This window comes from Rana temporaria, chromosome 1 (genome assembly GCF_905171775.1).
Source record: "Rana temporaria chromosome 1, aRanTem1.1, whole genome shotgun sequence".
Taxonomy (NCBI): Eukaryota; Metazoa; Chordata; class Amphibia; order Anura; family Ranidae; genus Rana; species Rana temporaria.
In genome coordinates, this window is record NC_053489.1 from 89,486,058 (window position 1) to 89,499,826 (window position 13,769).

At 44.5% G+C, this 13,769-nt stretch overlaps 1 protein-coding gene across 3 annotated transcripts in view; it reads left to right on the forward strand.

The window, feature by feature from the left end:
* Positions 1–13,769, forward strand: part of SGTB (small glutamine rich tetratricopeptide repeat co-chaperone beta) — a 75,692-nt gene that overhangs the window by 332 nt on the left and 61,591 nt on the right. For 2 of the 3 annotated variants that reach the window (XM_040340160.1, XM_040340176.1), the window contains exon 1: positions 11,695–11,774. The exons of the other annotated variant lie outside the window; for it this stretch is intronic. The gene's annotated coding sequence lies outside the window, so the exon portion shown is untranslated. Of the gene's footprint in view, positions 1–11,694; positions 11,775–13,769 lie in introns of those variants that run through there. 3 annotated transcript variants of the gene reach the window in all.

The following is a 13,769-nucleotide window of genomic DNA, read 5'->3' on the forward strand; positions in this document are numbered from 1 at the left end:
CTGTGAGGGCTGCATGTGTATGGTCAGGTCACATGAACAATGCTGACCAATAGTTGTGATTCCAACATAAAAACACTCACATTTATAACCATTTGACCTTCATAAGGCTGCTTTCACACTAAAAGCTCCTACCGTTAGACCCCTTTCACACTGCCGGCATTAGCTGTAAAGTGCTGCTCGTTTTAGCGGCACTTTACCCCCGTTATATGTTTTTGGGCAGTAGCGGGCACTTTTAACCTCCAAAAAGGGGTTTAAAAGGGGGTTAAAAGCACCCAAGACACTTTTTAGGCACTTTAACCACTTCGATACTGGGTATTTTCACCCCCTTCCTGCCCAGACCAATTTTTGGTTTTCAGGGCTGTTGCACTTTGAATGACAATTGCGCGGTCATGCAACACTGTACCCAAATTAAATCTTTGTCCCCCCCCCCCCCCCCCAAAATAGAGCTTTCTTTTGGTGGTATTTTATCATCTCTGTGGTTTTTATTTTTTTTGCGCTATAAACAAAAGAAGAGCGGCAATTTTGAAAAAAACACAATATTTTTACTTTTTGATTTAATAAATCTCACAATTAAAAAAAAAAAGAAATGTCCTCAGTTTAGACCGTTGTGTATTTTTCGACATATTTTTGGTAAAAAAATATCGCAATAAGCGTATATTGATTGGTTTGCGCAAAAGTTATAGTGTCTATAAAATAGGGGACAGTTTATTGCATTTTGTTTATTTCTTTTTTATTAGTAATGGCAGCGATCTGCGATTAATATTGTGATTGTGATATTGCGGCGGACATCTCAGACACTTTTGACACGTTTTTGGGACCATTCACATTTCTACAGTGATTAGTGCTATAAAACTGCACTGTTACTGTGTAAATGTGACTGGCAGGGAAGGGGTTACCTAGGGGGTGCTGAAGGGGTTAATATGTTCCCTATTGAGTGATTCTAACTGTAGGGGGAGGGGACTCACAAGGGGAGGAGACCGATGTCTGTTCCTCTGTACTGGGAACACACATCGGTCTCCTCATCTCTGACAGGAGGTGGATCTGTGTGTTTACACACACAGATCCATGGTCCTGCCGTGGTCGCGGGTGCCTGGTGGACATCGTGACCACCGGGCACGCGCCCCTAGACACCTGGGAAGAAAGGACGTCATATGACGTCCACCCAAAGGGAGGGAGGGTTCCTGCCGGCGTCATATTACTATGGCCCGGTAAGGAAGTGGTTAGAAATGCTGCCCATTCATTTCAATGGGATCCGCACCACCCCAAAGATGCTGCTTGCAATACTTTTTTTCCCATCCTGCAAGCGCACGGCCCCAGTGTGAGAGCGCTCGGGCTTTCACACTGGGAAGGCATAAGAGGCACTTTACAGGCGCTATTTTTAGCACTAAAACCCCTGAAAAGTGCCCCAGTGTGAAAGGGGTCTTAGCAGTAAAGCGCTGTTCATTTTAGTGGCGCTTTACCACTGTTTAAGTGGCGCTTTTGCGATGCTAGCAGGGCGCTTTTAACCCCAAAAAAAGGGGTTAAAAACTGCTGTGTTGTGGCGCTACCAAAGCGCTTTTCAGTCGATTCGGAAGCGCTTCCCATTCATTCCAATGTAGGGAGGAGCATTTTGGGAGTGCTGTATACAGCGCTCCCAAACCGCCATAAAGGTGCTGCTGGCAGGAGTTTTCCGAACGTCCCACAAGCGCACCACCCGGGTGTAAAAGCACCCATTGTAATGAATGGGAGGAGCTTTACAGGCACATATTTTCTAGCGCTAAAACACCAGAAAACTGCCTCGGTGTGAAAGGGGTCTAAGATTTACCCCCCTTCATGACCAGGCTATTTTTTGCGATACAGCACTGTGTTATTTTACTTGAAAATCGCAACACTGTACCCAAATAAAATGTATGTTCTTTTTTCCCCCACAAAGATAGCTTTCTTTTAGTGGTATTTTATCACCTTTGAGGTTTACATTTTTTGAGCTGTAAACAGGGACAATTTTGAAAAACAAAAAAAAAACAATATTGTTTACTTTTTGCTATAAAACATGTCCAATAAAAAAAATGTAAAAAAATCAAATTTTATAAATTTAGGCCACTATGTATTCTGCTACATATTTTTGGTAAGAATAAAAAGCCCAAAAGCGTATATATTCATTGGTTTGCACAAAAGTTATAACGTCTGCAAACTATGGGATATATACTGGAATTTGTGTTAAATTTTTTATACTAGTAATGGCGGCAATTGGCAACTTATATTGAAGTAATGCAACGGACATTTGGACACTAAGGCCCCTTGCACACTGGGGCGTTTTTCATGCGGTGCAGCGCTAAAAATAGCGCTGCTATACCGCATGAAAAATCATGCCCTGTAGTGTTCAATGTGAAAGCCCGAAGGCTTTCACATTGAAGCGGTGCGCTAGCAGGAGCGTACCAAAAGTCCTGCTAGCCGCATCTTTACCGCGGTATAGGAGCGGGGTGTTCACCGCTCCTATACCGCGCCTTCCCATTGAAATCAATGCAAAAGCTTGGTAATACCGCCCGCATTAACCCTTTTTCGGCCGCTAGTGGGGGTTAAAACCTCACCGCTAGCGCCCGAATATCGCGGTAAATACGACGGTATAGCCGCGCTACAAATAGCGCGGCTATACCGTCACCGCGGCTGCACGCCTGAAAGCAGCCTAACTGACACTTTTCAGGAACCAGTGATACTAATGCAGTGATCAGTGCTAAAAAATATGCACTGTCACTGTACTGATGACACTGGGTGAGAAGGGCTTAAACATCTAGGGCGATCAAAGGGGTAACTGTGTGCCTAACCAGTGTTTTTGTGTACTCTGTGGTGCTTTTACTAAGAAAAGTGATGGCTTTTAGTCCTTGCCTCTCAGGGAAAGAAAATCCATCACATTCTTGCTGTCAGGACAGAGCTCTGCCTTGTTTACATAGGGAGAGCTCCATCCTGTGGCTCTCCTTGATGATCGGTGGGTGCTGGCAAACATCCATTGGCAGGCACCCGCTAATCGGCTTGTGCTGTGACTAATCACAGTACAAGTGGCGTGCGCCCCCTACCCTGAAGTGCAGAATAATATAGTGGCCCGGATTCAGATAGAGATACGACGGCGTATCTCCTGATACGCCGTCGTATCTCTGAGTTCCGTCCGTCGTATCTATGCGCCTGATTCATAAAATCAGGTTCCGCATAGATCTCCCTAAGATCCGACAGGTGTAAGTGACTTACACAGTCGGATCTTAGGCTGCAATTCCAGGCCGGGCCGCTAGGTGGCGTTTCGTTTTTTGTACGGACGAATATGCAAATGAGGAGTTCCGCCGATTCAGAAACAAACGACCGCCCGCGGATTTTTTTTACGTCGTTTGCGTTCGGCTTTTTCTGGCGTATAGTTACCCCTGCTATATGCGGCGTATCCTATGTTAAGTATGGCCGTCGTTCCCGGGTTGACTTTTGAATTTTTTACGTCGTTTGCGTAAGTCGTTTACGGATACCAATGACGTCCTAGCGGCGTAATTTGGAGCAATGCACGCTGGGAAATTTAGCCGGCGGCGCATGCGCAGTTCGATCGGCGCGGGGACGCGCCTGATTTAAATGTTACACATCCCCTAGCCGCAGAATTTGGATTTACGATCCGCCGGCGCAACTTTAGAGGCAAGTGCTTTCTGAATAAAGCACTTGCCTCAAAAACCTGCGCCGGCGGATCGTAAATCAGATAGGTTACGCGGATCTAAAGATCCGCTAACCTATCTGAATCTAGCCCACTGTGTATAAGTGAGCTCTCTCTGTAGCAGTTAATCTGCTATGGGGCGGTCTCAAGTGGATAAATGATAGCTGAAGTATGGTGTGGAGAAAAGAGAGCGTCAATAGAAGTTATGCAGCTAAAAAAATCGGTACATATACCAATCAGCCATAAAATTATGACCACACTTCATAATGCCTCATTCACACACCTAAAACACAGCACTAAAAAATGTACTGATCATTGAGGCAAGGAATAAAAGTCCCTTTGTAATGATCAGTAAATTGATCTGTTTTTTAAAACATTTGTTAACCTTAAAAAAAAAAATATTGATCCTGTTCCCTTAATCCCGTGAGTATTTACCCCCTTAATGGCCAGGCCATTTTTTGCTATACGGCACTGCGTCACTTTAACTGACAATTGCGCGGTCGTGCAACACTGTACCCAAATAAAATTGATGTCCTTTTTTCCCCACAAATAGAGCTTTCTTTTGGTGGTATTTGATCACCTCTGCATTTTTTTATTTTTGCTCTATAAACAAAAAAAGACGGACAATTAAAAAAACAACTATATTTTTTACTTTCTGTTATAATACATATCCCCCCAAAAAATATAGAAAAAACAAATTTATTCATCAGTTTAGGCCAATATATATTCTTCTACATATTTTTGGCCAACAAAAATTGCAATAAGCATATATTGATTGGTTTACGCAAAAGTTATAGCGTCTACAAACTATGGGAAAGATTTATGGACTTTTAGGCCCAGATTCACAGCCGAGATACGATGGAGTATCTCAGATACTCCGTCGTATCTCTCAGAGTATCTATGCAACTGATTCATAGAATCAGTTACGCATAGATAGCCCTTAGATCTGACAGGTGTAATTGTTTTACACTGTCGGATCTTAGGATGCAATACCGCGGCCGCCGCTGGGGGGGAGTTCGCGTCGTAAACCAGCGTCGGGTATGCAAATAATAGTTGCCCTTCGAAAAAATGACGTCACTTCATGCAAAGCACGGCGGGAAATTCAAAAGGGAGCATGCGCAGTAGGTCCGGCGCAGGAGCGCGCCTAATTTAAATGGCACACGCCCCTTTGAATTACGCGGGCTTACGCCGGAGGCCGCCGGCGGAAGTTTTCTCGCAAGTGCTTTGTGAATCAGGCACTTGCAATGAAAACTTGCGGCGGTGTAACGTATCTACGATACGTTACGCCGCCGCGATTCTATGTGAATCTGGGCCTTAATTTTTTTTATTGTTCTTACTGGTAATGGCGGCGATCTGCGATTTTTAGCAGGACTGCGACATTGGGGCAGACATAATCTGAACCCATGTGACACTTTTTAAGGACCAGTGACTATATTGCAGTGATCAGTGCAATACAAATGCACTGATCAATGTATTAATGAGACTGGCAGGGAAGGGGTTAACACCAGGGGGCAATCAGGGGGTTAACTGTGTTCTAACTGTGTGGGGGGATGGGCTTACTAGGACAACACAGAGATCGCTGTTTCCATACCTCCCAACCTGCGGACTTTCCCGCATAGACACCTTTTTCCTGCTTTTCTGATCACTAGGAACAGCAGATCTCAGTATTGTCCCCTGTCAGAATAGGGATCCGCCTTGTTTACATAGGCAGATCCCTTTCTGCCTCTCTGTACTGCGATCGCAGGTGGTCGGCGGACATTGAGTCTGCTGGACTTAAGGACAAGCTCCCGTGGCGTGCGGTGGGCAAGCATGCGCCCACAGTACCACATGCACAGACCGACATACAGGTACGTTGGTTTGCGCAGCCAAGCCACCTTGCCGCAGTATATATGCATAAGAAGGTCAGCAAGTGGTTAAAGCATGTTATACAGCACAGTGCTTGTGCTGTGTAATTTAGCCCTCTGTAAGTCCAGGTTCACACTGACAGCAGGAATGAAATCATGTGAGTTCAGCTGAACTTGCACAATTTCATTCCCGCATGTCAGTCCCGACTTCGGGGGCAATTTCAGAATCATCTGTGCGGGTTGCTGCACAGATGTCTATGGAAATCGCATCCCAAAGTCGCCAAAAGTAGTACAGAAATTACTTTTGGGAATCGCTGCAGCGTCGCACCGATTTGGACAGTGCCATTGCCGGCAATTGCCGCCAATTTTGACATTTGACATCTCAAATTGCATGCCAAATCACTCCAATGTGAACCTAGGTTTACACCTGAAATATCTGTCTGATCCTGCTTAGTTCTGCGCTCCCCCCTGTAAACTGACCACAGTTTATCATGGCTGCTGAGCCCTGACACTGTGGTCAGTTTACGTGTCTCCATCAGCAGAAGCTCTACTGTCCTCTCGCCTCCCTCCCTGCCTGTCTCTTTCTGTGTCAGGGTCTGCCCCCCTCCTGCTGCTGAAATTGCAATTAAACTTTACTCCATCCTGTCTGTTTAATAATACTATGTGCCCCTGTGTCTGTGTTATATAAAAATAAGCTGTTCTTTACCAGTTTTCTGAGAGCCTACCGCTGCTCACGTGACCCTGCGCCTCTCTCCTCCTCCCCTCCCGACTGATGTCAGCAGGGAATCCCCGCCCTTCCCATTGCAGCTGTCAGGGGCATATAGAATTAATAAACAGTCAGGATGCGATAAAGTGCATAGAGGGCCAGATTCACAAATGAGGTACGACGGCGTTTCTCCTGATACGCCGTCGTATCTCTGTTTCTATCTATGCGACTGATTCATAGAATCAGTTACGCATAGATATCCCTAAGATCCGACAGGTGTAATTGTTTTACACTGTCGGATCTTAGAATGCAGTACCGCGGCCGCCGCTGGGTGGAGTTCGCGTCGTAAACCAGCGTCGGGAATGCAAATTAGGAGTTACGGCGGATCCACGACGGATTTTCGCGTTCGCTACGTCGCCGCTAGTCTAGTTTCCCGTCGCAAAGTTAGTCGTTTTTTTTGGTGCCCTAACTTTAGTCAGCAAGCGTATTGCTGTCTAAAGTATGGCCGTCGTTCCCACGTCGAAATTCAAAATTTAAGGTCGTTTGCGTAAGCCGTCCGGGAATACGGAAGTATGCTACGCGCGTCGCCATTAAAAAAAATGACGTCACGGCGCGCAAAGCACGGCGGGAGTTAAGAAACGGAGCATGCGCAGTAGGTCCGGCGTGGGAGCGTGCCTAATTTAAATGGCACACGCCCATTTAAATTGGCCCGCCTTGCGCCGGAGGCCGCCGGCGTAGTTTTCATCGCAAGTGCTTGGTGAATCAGGCACTTGCGATGAAAAATTGCGGCGGTGTAACGTATCTAGGATACGTTACGCTGCCGCGATTCTACGTGAATCTGGCCCTAAGTTCCTTAACAACCACTTTAATGCCTACAAATTTACCATAACATTTGTTACAATGGTATATGCGTATAGGTGTGTCCTCATTCCTTTACCTTAGTGCAGTCCTCCTTCACTTACCTCATTCTTCGATTTTTCTTTTAAATGTCCTTCTTTCTTCTGAGAAATCCTCACTTCCTGTTCTTCTGTCTGTAACTCAACACAGTAATGCAAGGCTTTCTCCCTGGTGTGGAGAAAGCCTCTTGAGGAGGGAGGGGGCGAGCAGGAGTGTCAGGACGCCCACTAACACACAGCTCCTTTCTCTATCTGCAAAGTAGAGAGTGTCCTGACCCTCCTGCTCGCCCCTTCCCCCTCAAGAGGCTTTCTCCACACCAGGGAGAAAGCCTCGCATTACAGTGTTGAGTTACAGACAGAAGAACAGGAAGTGAGGATTTCTCAGAAGAAATAAGGACATTTAAAAGAAAAATCGTAAGTGAAGGAGGACTGCACTAAGGTAAAGGAAGCTATTTAGGAAAAACATTTTTTTCCTTTACAACCCCTTTAAGTGTTGGGTGTATATCTGCAATTTTTTGAATGCTGTTCCATATTGCAGTCCCTGGCACTTTATCTACTTTTTCTTATTGAACATGCGTGTTTAAATATTTGCTGTCTCATATTGCATTTATAGTTTGCTGTTCCATATTGCACCTTTTGCACTTTATTTGCTGTTTCATGTTGCAGTTATTTGCTCATTATTTGTTTATATGTCTATAGCGCTGCATTGACACATACATTTAATATTATAGTAAAAGGTAGAACATAGTAATGACATAGTAATGACATCTACCTGCAGAATGAATGGCCAGAGCACTATTTAAAATACTGGTGAAGAATGTGTGTGCTCAACAGACAAGAGGTGCCTAAGGCCTCATCCAGAATTGGCAATGACAAATGTTTTCACATTAAGCAGCCAGAGAGGCATGTCATTGCGTGAAACTGTCATGTAATGTAAGTGCTTGCAGAGACCAGCTGTCAAAACTTGGAAGTGATGTCAGGGGTGGGCGGAAAAGAACAGCTATTAAACACAAGCTAACGGGATAGGGGTTGGGCTGTGTATGTGACCCCACCCCCTTTCTTAAGCAGTCCAATCATTGGCTGGTGTTTGATAGCAAGAGGGCGGAGCCACATACACGGAGCAACCCGCCCAGCCCCTATTATGCTGGCTTGTGTGTGATGGCTGTTCAGTCCCACCCACCCCCGATATCACCGCTGAGTTTAGACAGCTGGTTTCTGCAAGCAGTTACATTACATAGCAGATTAACGCATTGAGCGGCTCTTACAAGCCTCACTCACTGCTCAATGTGCAATTCTCCTAGATCAGTGACAATTGGTGCCGCCTATCAATGCCTATCAGTGTCAATTAGTGCTCATCAATGCCACCTGTCAGTGCCAAACAATGCCACCTGTCAGTGCCAATCAGTACCCATCGGTGCTACCTATCAGTGCCCATCAGTGCTGCCAATTAGTGCCTATCAGTGCTGCCAATCAGTGTCCACCTATTAGTGCCAATCAGAGCCCATCAGTGCTGCCTATCAGTGATGCCCATCAGTGCTGCCTAAATTTTGCGCAAACCAATCAATAAACGCTTATTGTGATTTTTTTTACCAAAAATAAGTAGAAGAATACGTATCGGCCTAAACTGAGGGAAAAAAAACGTTTTTTTATATATTTTTTGGAGATATTTATTATAGCAAATAACTCTATTTTTGTTTATAGCGCAAACATTTAAAACCCCAGAGGTGATCAAATACCACCAAAAGAAAGCTCTATTTGTGGGAGAAAAAGGACGCCAATTTTTTTGGGGAGCCACGTCGCACGACCTCGCGATTGTCAGTTAAAGCGACGCAGTGCCGAATCGCAAAAAGGGGCCAGGTCCTTAACCTGCATATTGGTCCGGGTCTTAAGTGGTTAAACTGACCTAAGGATCAGGTACCACTGATGCTTGTATATAATTTTGATGTTTGTACCCTGCTGTTATATGTGATTATACACCTCCTTATGTGGATTGTTTCCTTTTATATTGTATGTATACCCTACCGGCCTGCTTACTATTGCTGTTGTGCTTTACACACACGACAACTTGCAATAAATCCATTTTGCATATACTTTTGGTATTTTATTGGCTAACTGTACTCATCTCATTTAAATCCCAGGGCGACTCCTCTTGTGTCTATGTATTTCATTGGGGATGGAGGTGATGTTGGGATGACACCAGACCTTTCAATATGTTACTATTTACATTTTGGTAGGTTGATTTTTTGTTATTTTTCAATCTGTCATTTATTCTATGTAGTATTTTAAAAGTATGGATGATTTATTAGCGTATTGTTTTAATTTAGTTTTATTTGGTACTAATTGCTGTTATTGGTAATTTTCTTGTGTCATTGGGGTTACTTTACTAAAGGCAAATTGACTATGCACTTTGCAAAGTGCAGTTGCTCTAGAGCTTAGTAAATGAGGTAAGGTTTCATTTTGCAAAGAATACTCAATCACGTGCAAGGAAAATAAAAGAAAGGCATTTTTGCTTGCACATGATTGGGTGATGGAAGTCAGCAGAGCATCTGCTCATTTACTGAGCTCTGGAGTAACTGCAAAGTGCACAGTCTATTTGCCTTTCGTAACTCAACCCCACTGCGTCTTATTCTGTTTGTTATTGTGATGTTGTGTTGTCTTTATTGAATGTAACTGTATTTTAATCATTTCCCTTTGGGATCAATAAATTATTCCAAATCTGAACCCCACTATGCATTTAGCTGCGTTTAATCACTTGCCGACCAGCCGCCGCAGTTTTACTGTGGCAGCATGGCTCGGCTGGGTGAAACGATGTTATGTTACGTCACTTTGCCCTGTGGCCACAAGGGGCGCCCACTGCTCGCCCCCGGAGCTGATGCAGGCGCGATGACCGCCGGGCACCCGCGATCGCTCATCACACAGCAAGAACCGGGATCTGTATGTGTAAACAAACAGATCCCCGTTCTTTCAGGGGAGAAATGACTGATCATGTGTTCATACAAAGTATGAACAGCGATCTGTAATTTCCCCTAGTAAGTCCCATCCCCCTTCAGTTAGAACACAGAGAGGGAACACAGTTAACCCCTTGATTGCCAACTAGTTTAACCCCTTCACTGCCAGTGATATTTTTACAGTAATCAGTGCATGTTTATAGCACTGATCACTGTAAAACTGTCAATGGTCCCAAAAATGTGTCAAAACTGTCCGATGTGTCCACCATAATGTTGCAGTCATGAAAAAAATTGCAGATCGCCACCATTACTAGTAAAAAAAAATAATAATAAAAATGCCATAATTCTATCCCTATTTTGTAGACGCTATAACTTTTGCGCAAATCAATCAATATACGCATATTGCGATTTTTTTTTACCAACAATATGTAGAAGAAAACATATCTGCCTAAACTGATTTTTTTTTATAATTTTTTTTCAAAATTGGCGATACTTATTATAGCAAAAAGTAAAAGATAATGGGGGTTATTTACAAAAAGGCAAATCCACTTTGCACTACAAGTGCAAACTACAAGTGCAAAGTGCACTTGAAATTGCACTGAGCCCCCGTACACACGTCCGAGGAACTCGACGAGCAAAACGATGTGTTTTGCCCGTCGAGTTCCTTGTGAAGCCGCCGAGGATCTCGGCGAGCCAAGTTTCCCCATTGACTAACGAGGAAATAGAGAGCATGTTCTCTATTTGGCCAAAAGTGTACACACGACCGAGTTTCTCGGCAGAATATGGCTCAGATCGAGTTTCTGGCTGAATTCTGCCGAGAAACTCGTGTGTACGGGGCCTGAGAGTGCCCTTGGAAGTGCAGCCGCTGTAGATCTGAAATGAGGGGAAGCTCTGCTGATTTTATCATCCAATCATGTGCAAGCTAAAATGCTGTTTTTTATTTTCCTTGCATGTCCCTCTCGGATCTACAGCGACTGCACTTCCAAGTGCAATTTCAACTGCACTTTACACTTGTAGTGCAAAAGTCGATTTGCCTTTTGTAAATAACCCCCATTGTGTTTTTTTTTTTTTAAATTGTCGCTGTGCTTTCGTTTATAGCGCAAAAAATTAAAACCGCAGAGGTGATCAAATACCACCAAAAGAGAGCTCTATTTGTGGGAAAAAAAGGATGCAAATTTCGTTTGTGTACAACGTCGCACGACCACGCAATTGTCAGTTAAATCGACGCAGTGCCAAATTGTAAAAAGTGCTCTGGTCAGGAAGGGGGTAAAATCTTCCGGGGCTGAAGCGGTTAAATAAAACAGAATTCCATGCATCCAGGGGGCAGATCTGTTACTCTGAATGGGTCCTCACCTCATGTAAAGTCACGTAAGCGCAAGTACGTTTAAATGCAGTAGAACGTGATCTGGGAAGCATTAGGTTTGTTTACACCACCCACATAATTTCCCCTGCATTTAAATAAACCAAACGCAGGAAGCCGGTGTGACTGTAGCCTAGGAGGTCCTGCGTATGAAGTGACAGCAGAGGATCTGCTGAATGACTATTTTAGAAGAGCGGTAAAGGAAAGGTTAATGAATGGAAGTGATGGGGAAGCGGCAGGGAGGGAGCTTTTCAGAGTGGACCTATTGTGACTGAGGGCTGATGATTGTCAGCAAAGCGCCTCCCTCTGTGATACAGTCTGCTCCTTTCAGTCCACAGACTGCTCTGCTGCAGGTGTGCATGGTAAGGGAGGCTGCTTCTGCTGCTACTATGCATTAGATGAGCTGTGCCCAGCATGCAGACAACTGATCAGGCCCGACACCCGCTGCTTATACAGGCTCCTGGGATAATGGCTATTGCAGCATACATAATGGAGAGAGCCTTCTTCACATCCCAAATTTAATGATGCTATCAACAGCTGGTGTGAATGCATGCATGTGATTGGGAGTAGAGTAAGAGGAACTTGCTGAATGATGTCACCATTACAGTATACAGGTCCCTCTCAAGGGGGTTTAAGTTCTTAGCGATAGTGATAAGCGGGGTGGCTGGCAGTGTTGTAAAGGGACTGTGCATTGCATAAGGCATGCTGTCCTAGTTCTCTGATGATGCATGTGCAGGGAGAGAATGCAAAGCTCGTGTACGATGGGATGAAGGATTAATAGCTGTGTCATATGAAATGCTTAACATTGTATTCACATGTTCTTCCCAGGCCAACATAACAAGGATTTAGGATTTATACACATTTTTGGAAGACAGAAAACTCTAGGAGATGATCAGTTGATGGACTAGGGTTGTCCAGATAGGGTAGGCAGACATTCATTGTTGTAGGACATGCTAAATATTTAGAACAGCTCTGTGTATGCACTGAAAAGCAATGAGCACAGGCAATTGAATTCAGCAAATACCGTAGTTTTGTTTCCAGAAATATTCAGGCATGCTGGCCAGTATATGAACAGTCCATTCAGAAACAGAATCATATGGCTCAGGACTGGAACTTACTGCTTTGTAATTGTGTCTTCAGGGCTATCAAGGGCCAAGAGCAATGATAACATACCCAGAGTTATACATATACTGTATGTTATTTATATTGTACATTTTTCAACAGTCTTTGCTCTCAAGGAATTTACAATCTAAAGTACATGGATCGATTTATGAGCAATATATTAGCCGCTAGCAGTAATCATTGTGTTCTGCTGGCCAGTAATCCACAATGCTGGCAGAACACAATGGTGCTGTGGGAGGCATTCCCCCATAAACACTGACTGTGATGATGGGGGATTCAAGTGATTTTCTTTTCTTCCGCCCATGGTGAAAGAAAAGTAAATCACATCATCTGCTTGAGCCCTGGTTCACACTGATGCTACTTTGAAATCGTGCTACTTTACTTGAAGTAGCGCGATTTCAAAGTAGCAAGGTCAGCGCGATTTCAGGTGCTACTTGATAGACATTTGTGTGGCTTCATACACAGATGTCTATAGAAATCGCACCTGAAATCGGCAAAAGTAGTGCAGGAACTACTTTTGCAAATCAGTGCGGCGCTGCAAAATTGGTGTCGCACCGATTGGAACAGTGCCATTGCCGCCAATAGGCTGCGACTTGTCATGCGATTTGATCTCTCAAATCGCATGACAAATTGGTCCAATGTGAACCTAGGCTAAAGCAGAGTTCCACTAAAAAATGGAACTTCCGCTTATCAGGGTTCCTCCCACCTCCGTTGTAACATTTGGCACCTTTCAGGGGTGGAGCAGATACCTGTCTAATACAGGTATTTGCTCCCACTTCCGGCAAAAGATGGCAGCGGAATCCGCAGTGATCTACGCCATGCCCGGTCCCTCCTATATCCCCCCTGCTGTCTTCTGGGGGATGCACAAAAGGCAGCAGGGACCAGTGAGGACGTGCAGCGCGACTCGCGCATGCACTGTAGGTAACCATTTGCATGCATGCTGCATCCCGCACGTAGTCAGTGTTTAATTAGATAATGTTATCTAACTATTTACATTTTTATATTGGGTGTTGGTGATGGGTCTCAAAGTGTCTGAATTGATGTGATTGCTAAATTTTTGTATCAACAAACCCCTTTTTCTATGCGGCACAGCCCACATTTGGCATCTTTATCTCCGGGAGGACATATTTCTCTTGTTTTTCCCCCCCGCGGGGGGGGGGGCTTTTTGTATTGCCATGGACAGGTAAGTGTCCTTATTTTAAAAGTCAGCAGCTGCAGTATTTGTAGCTGCTGAC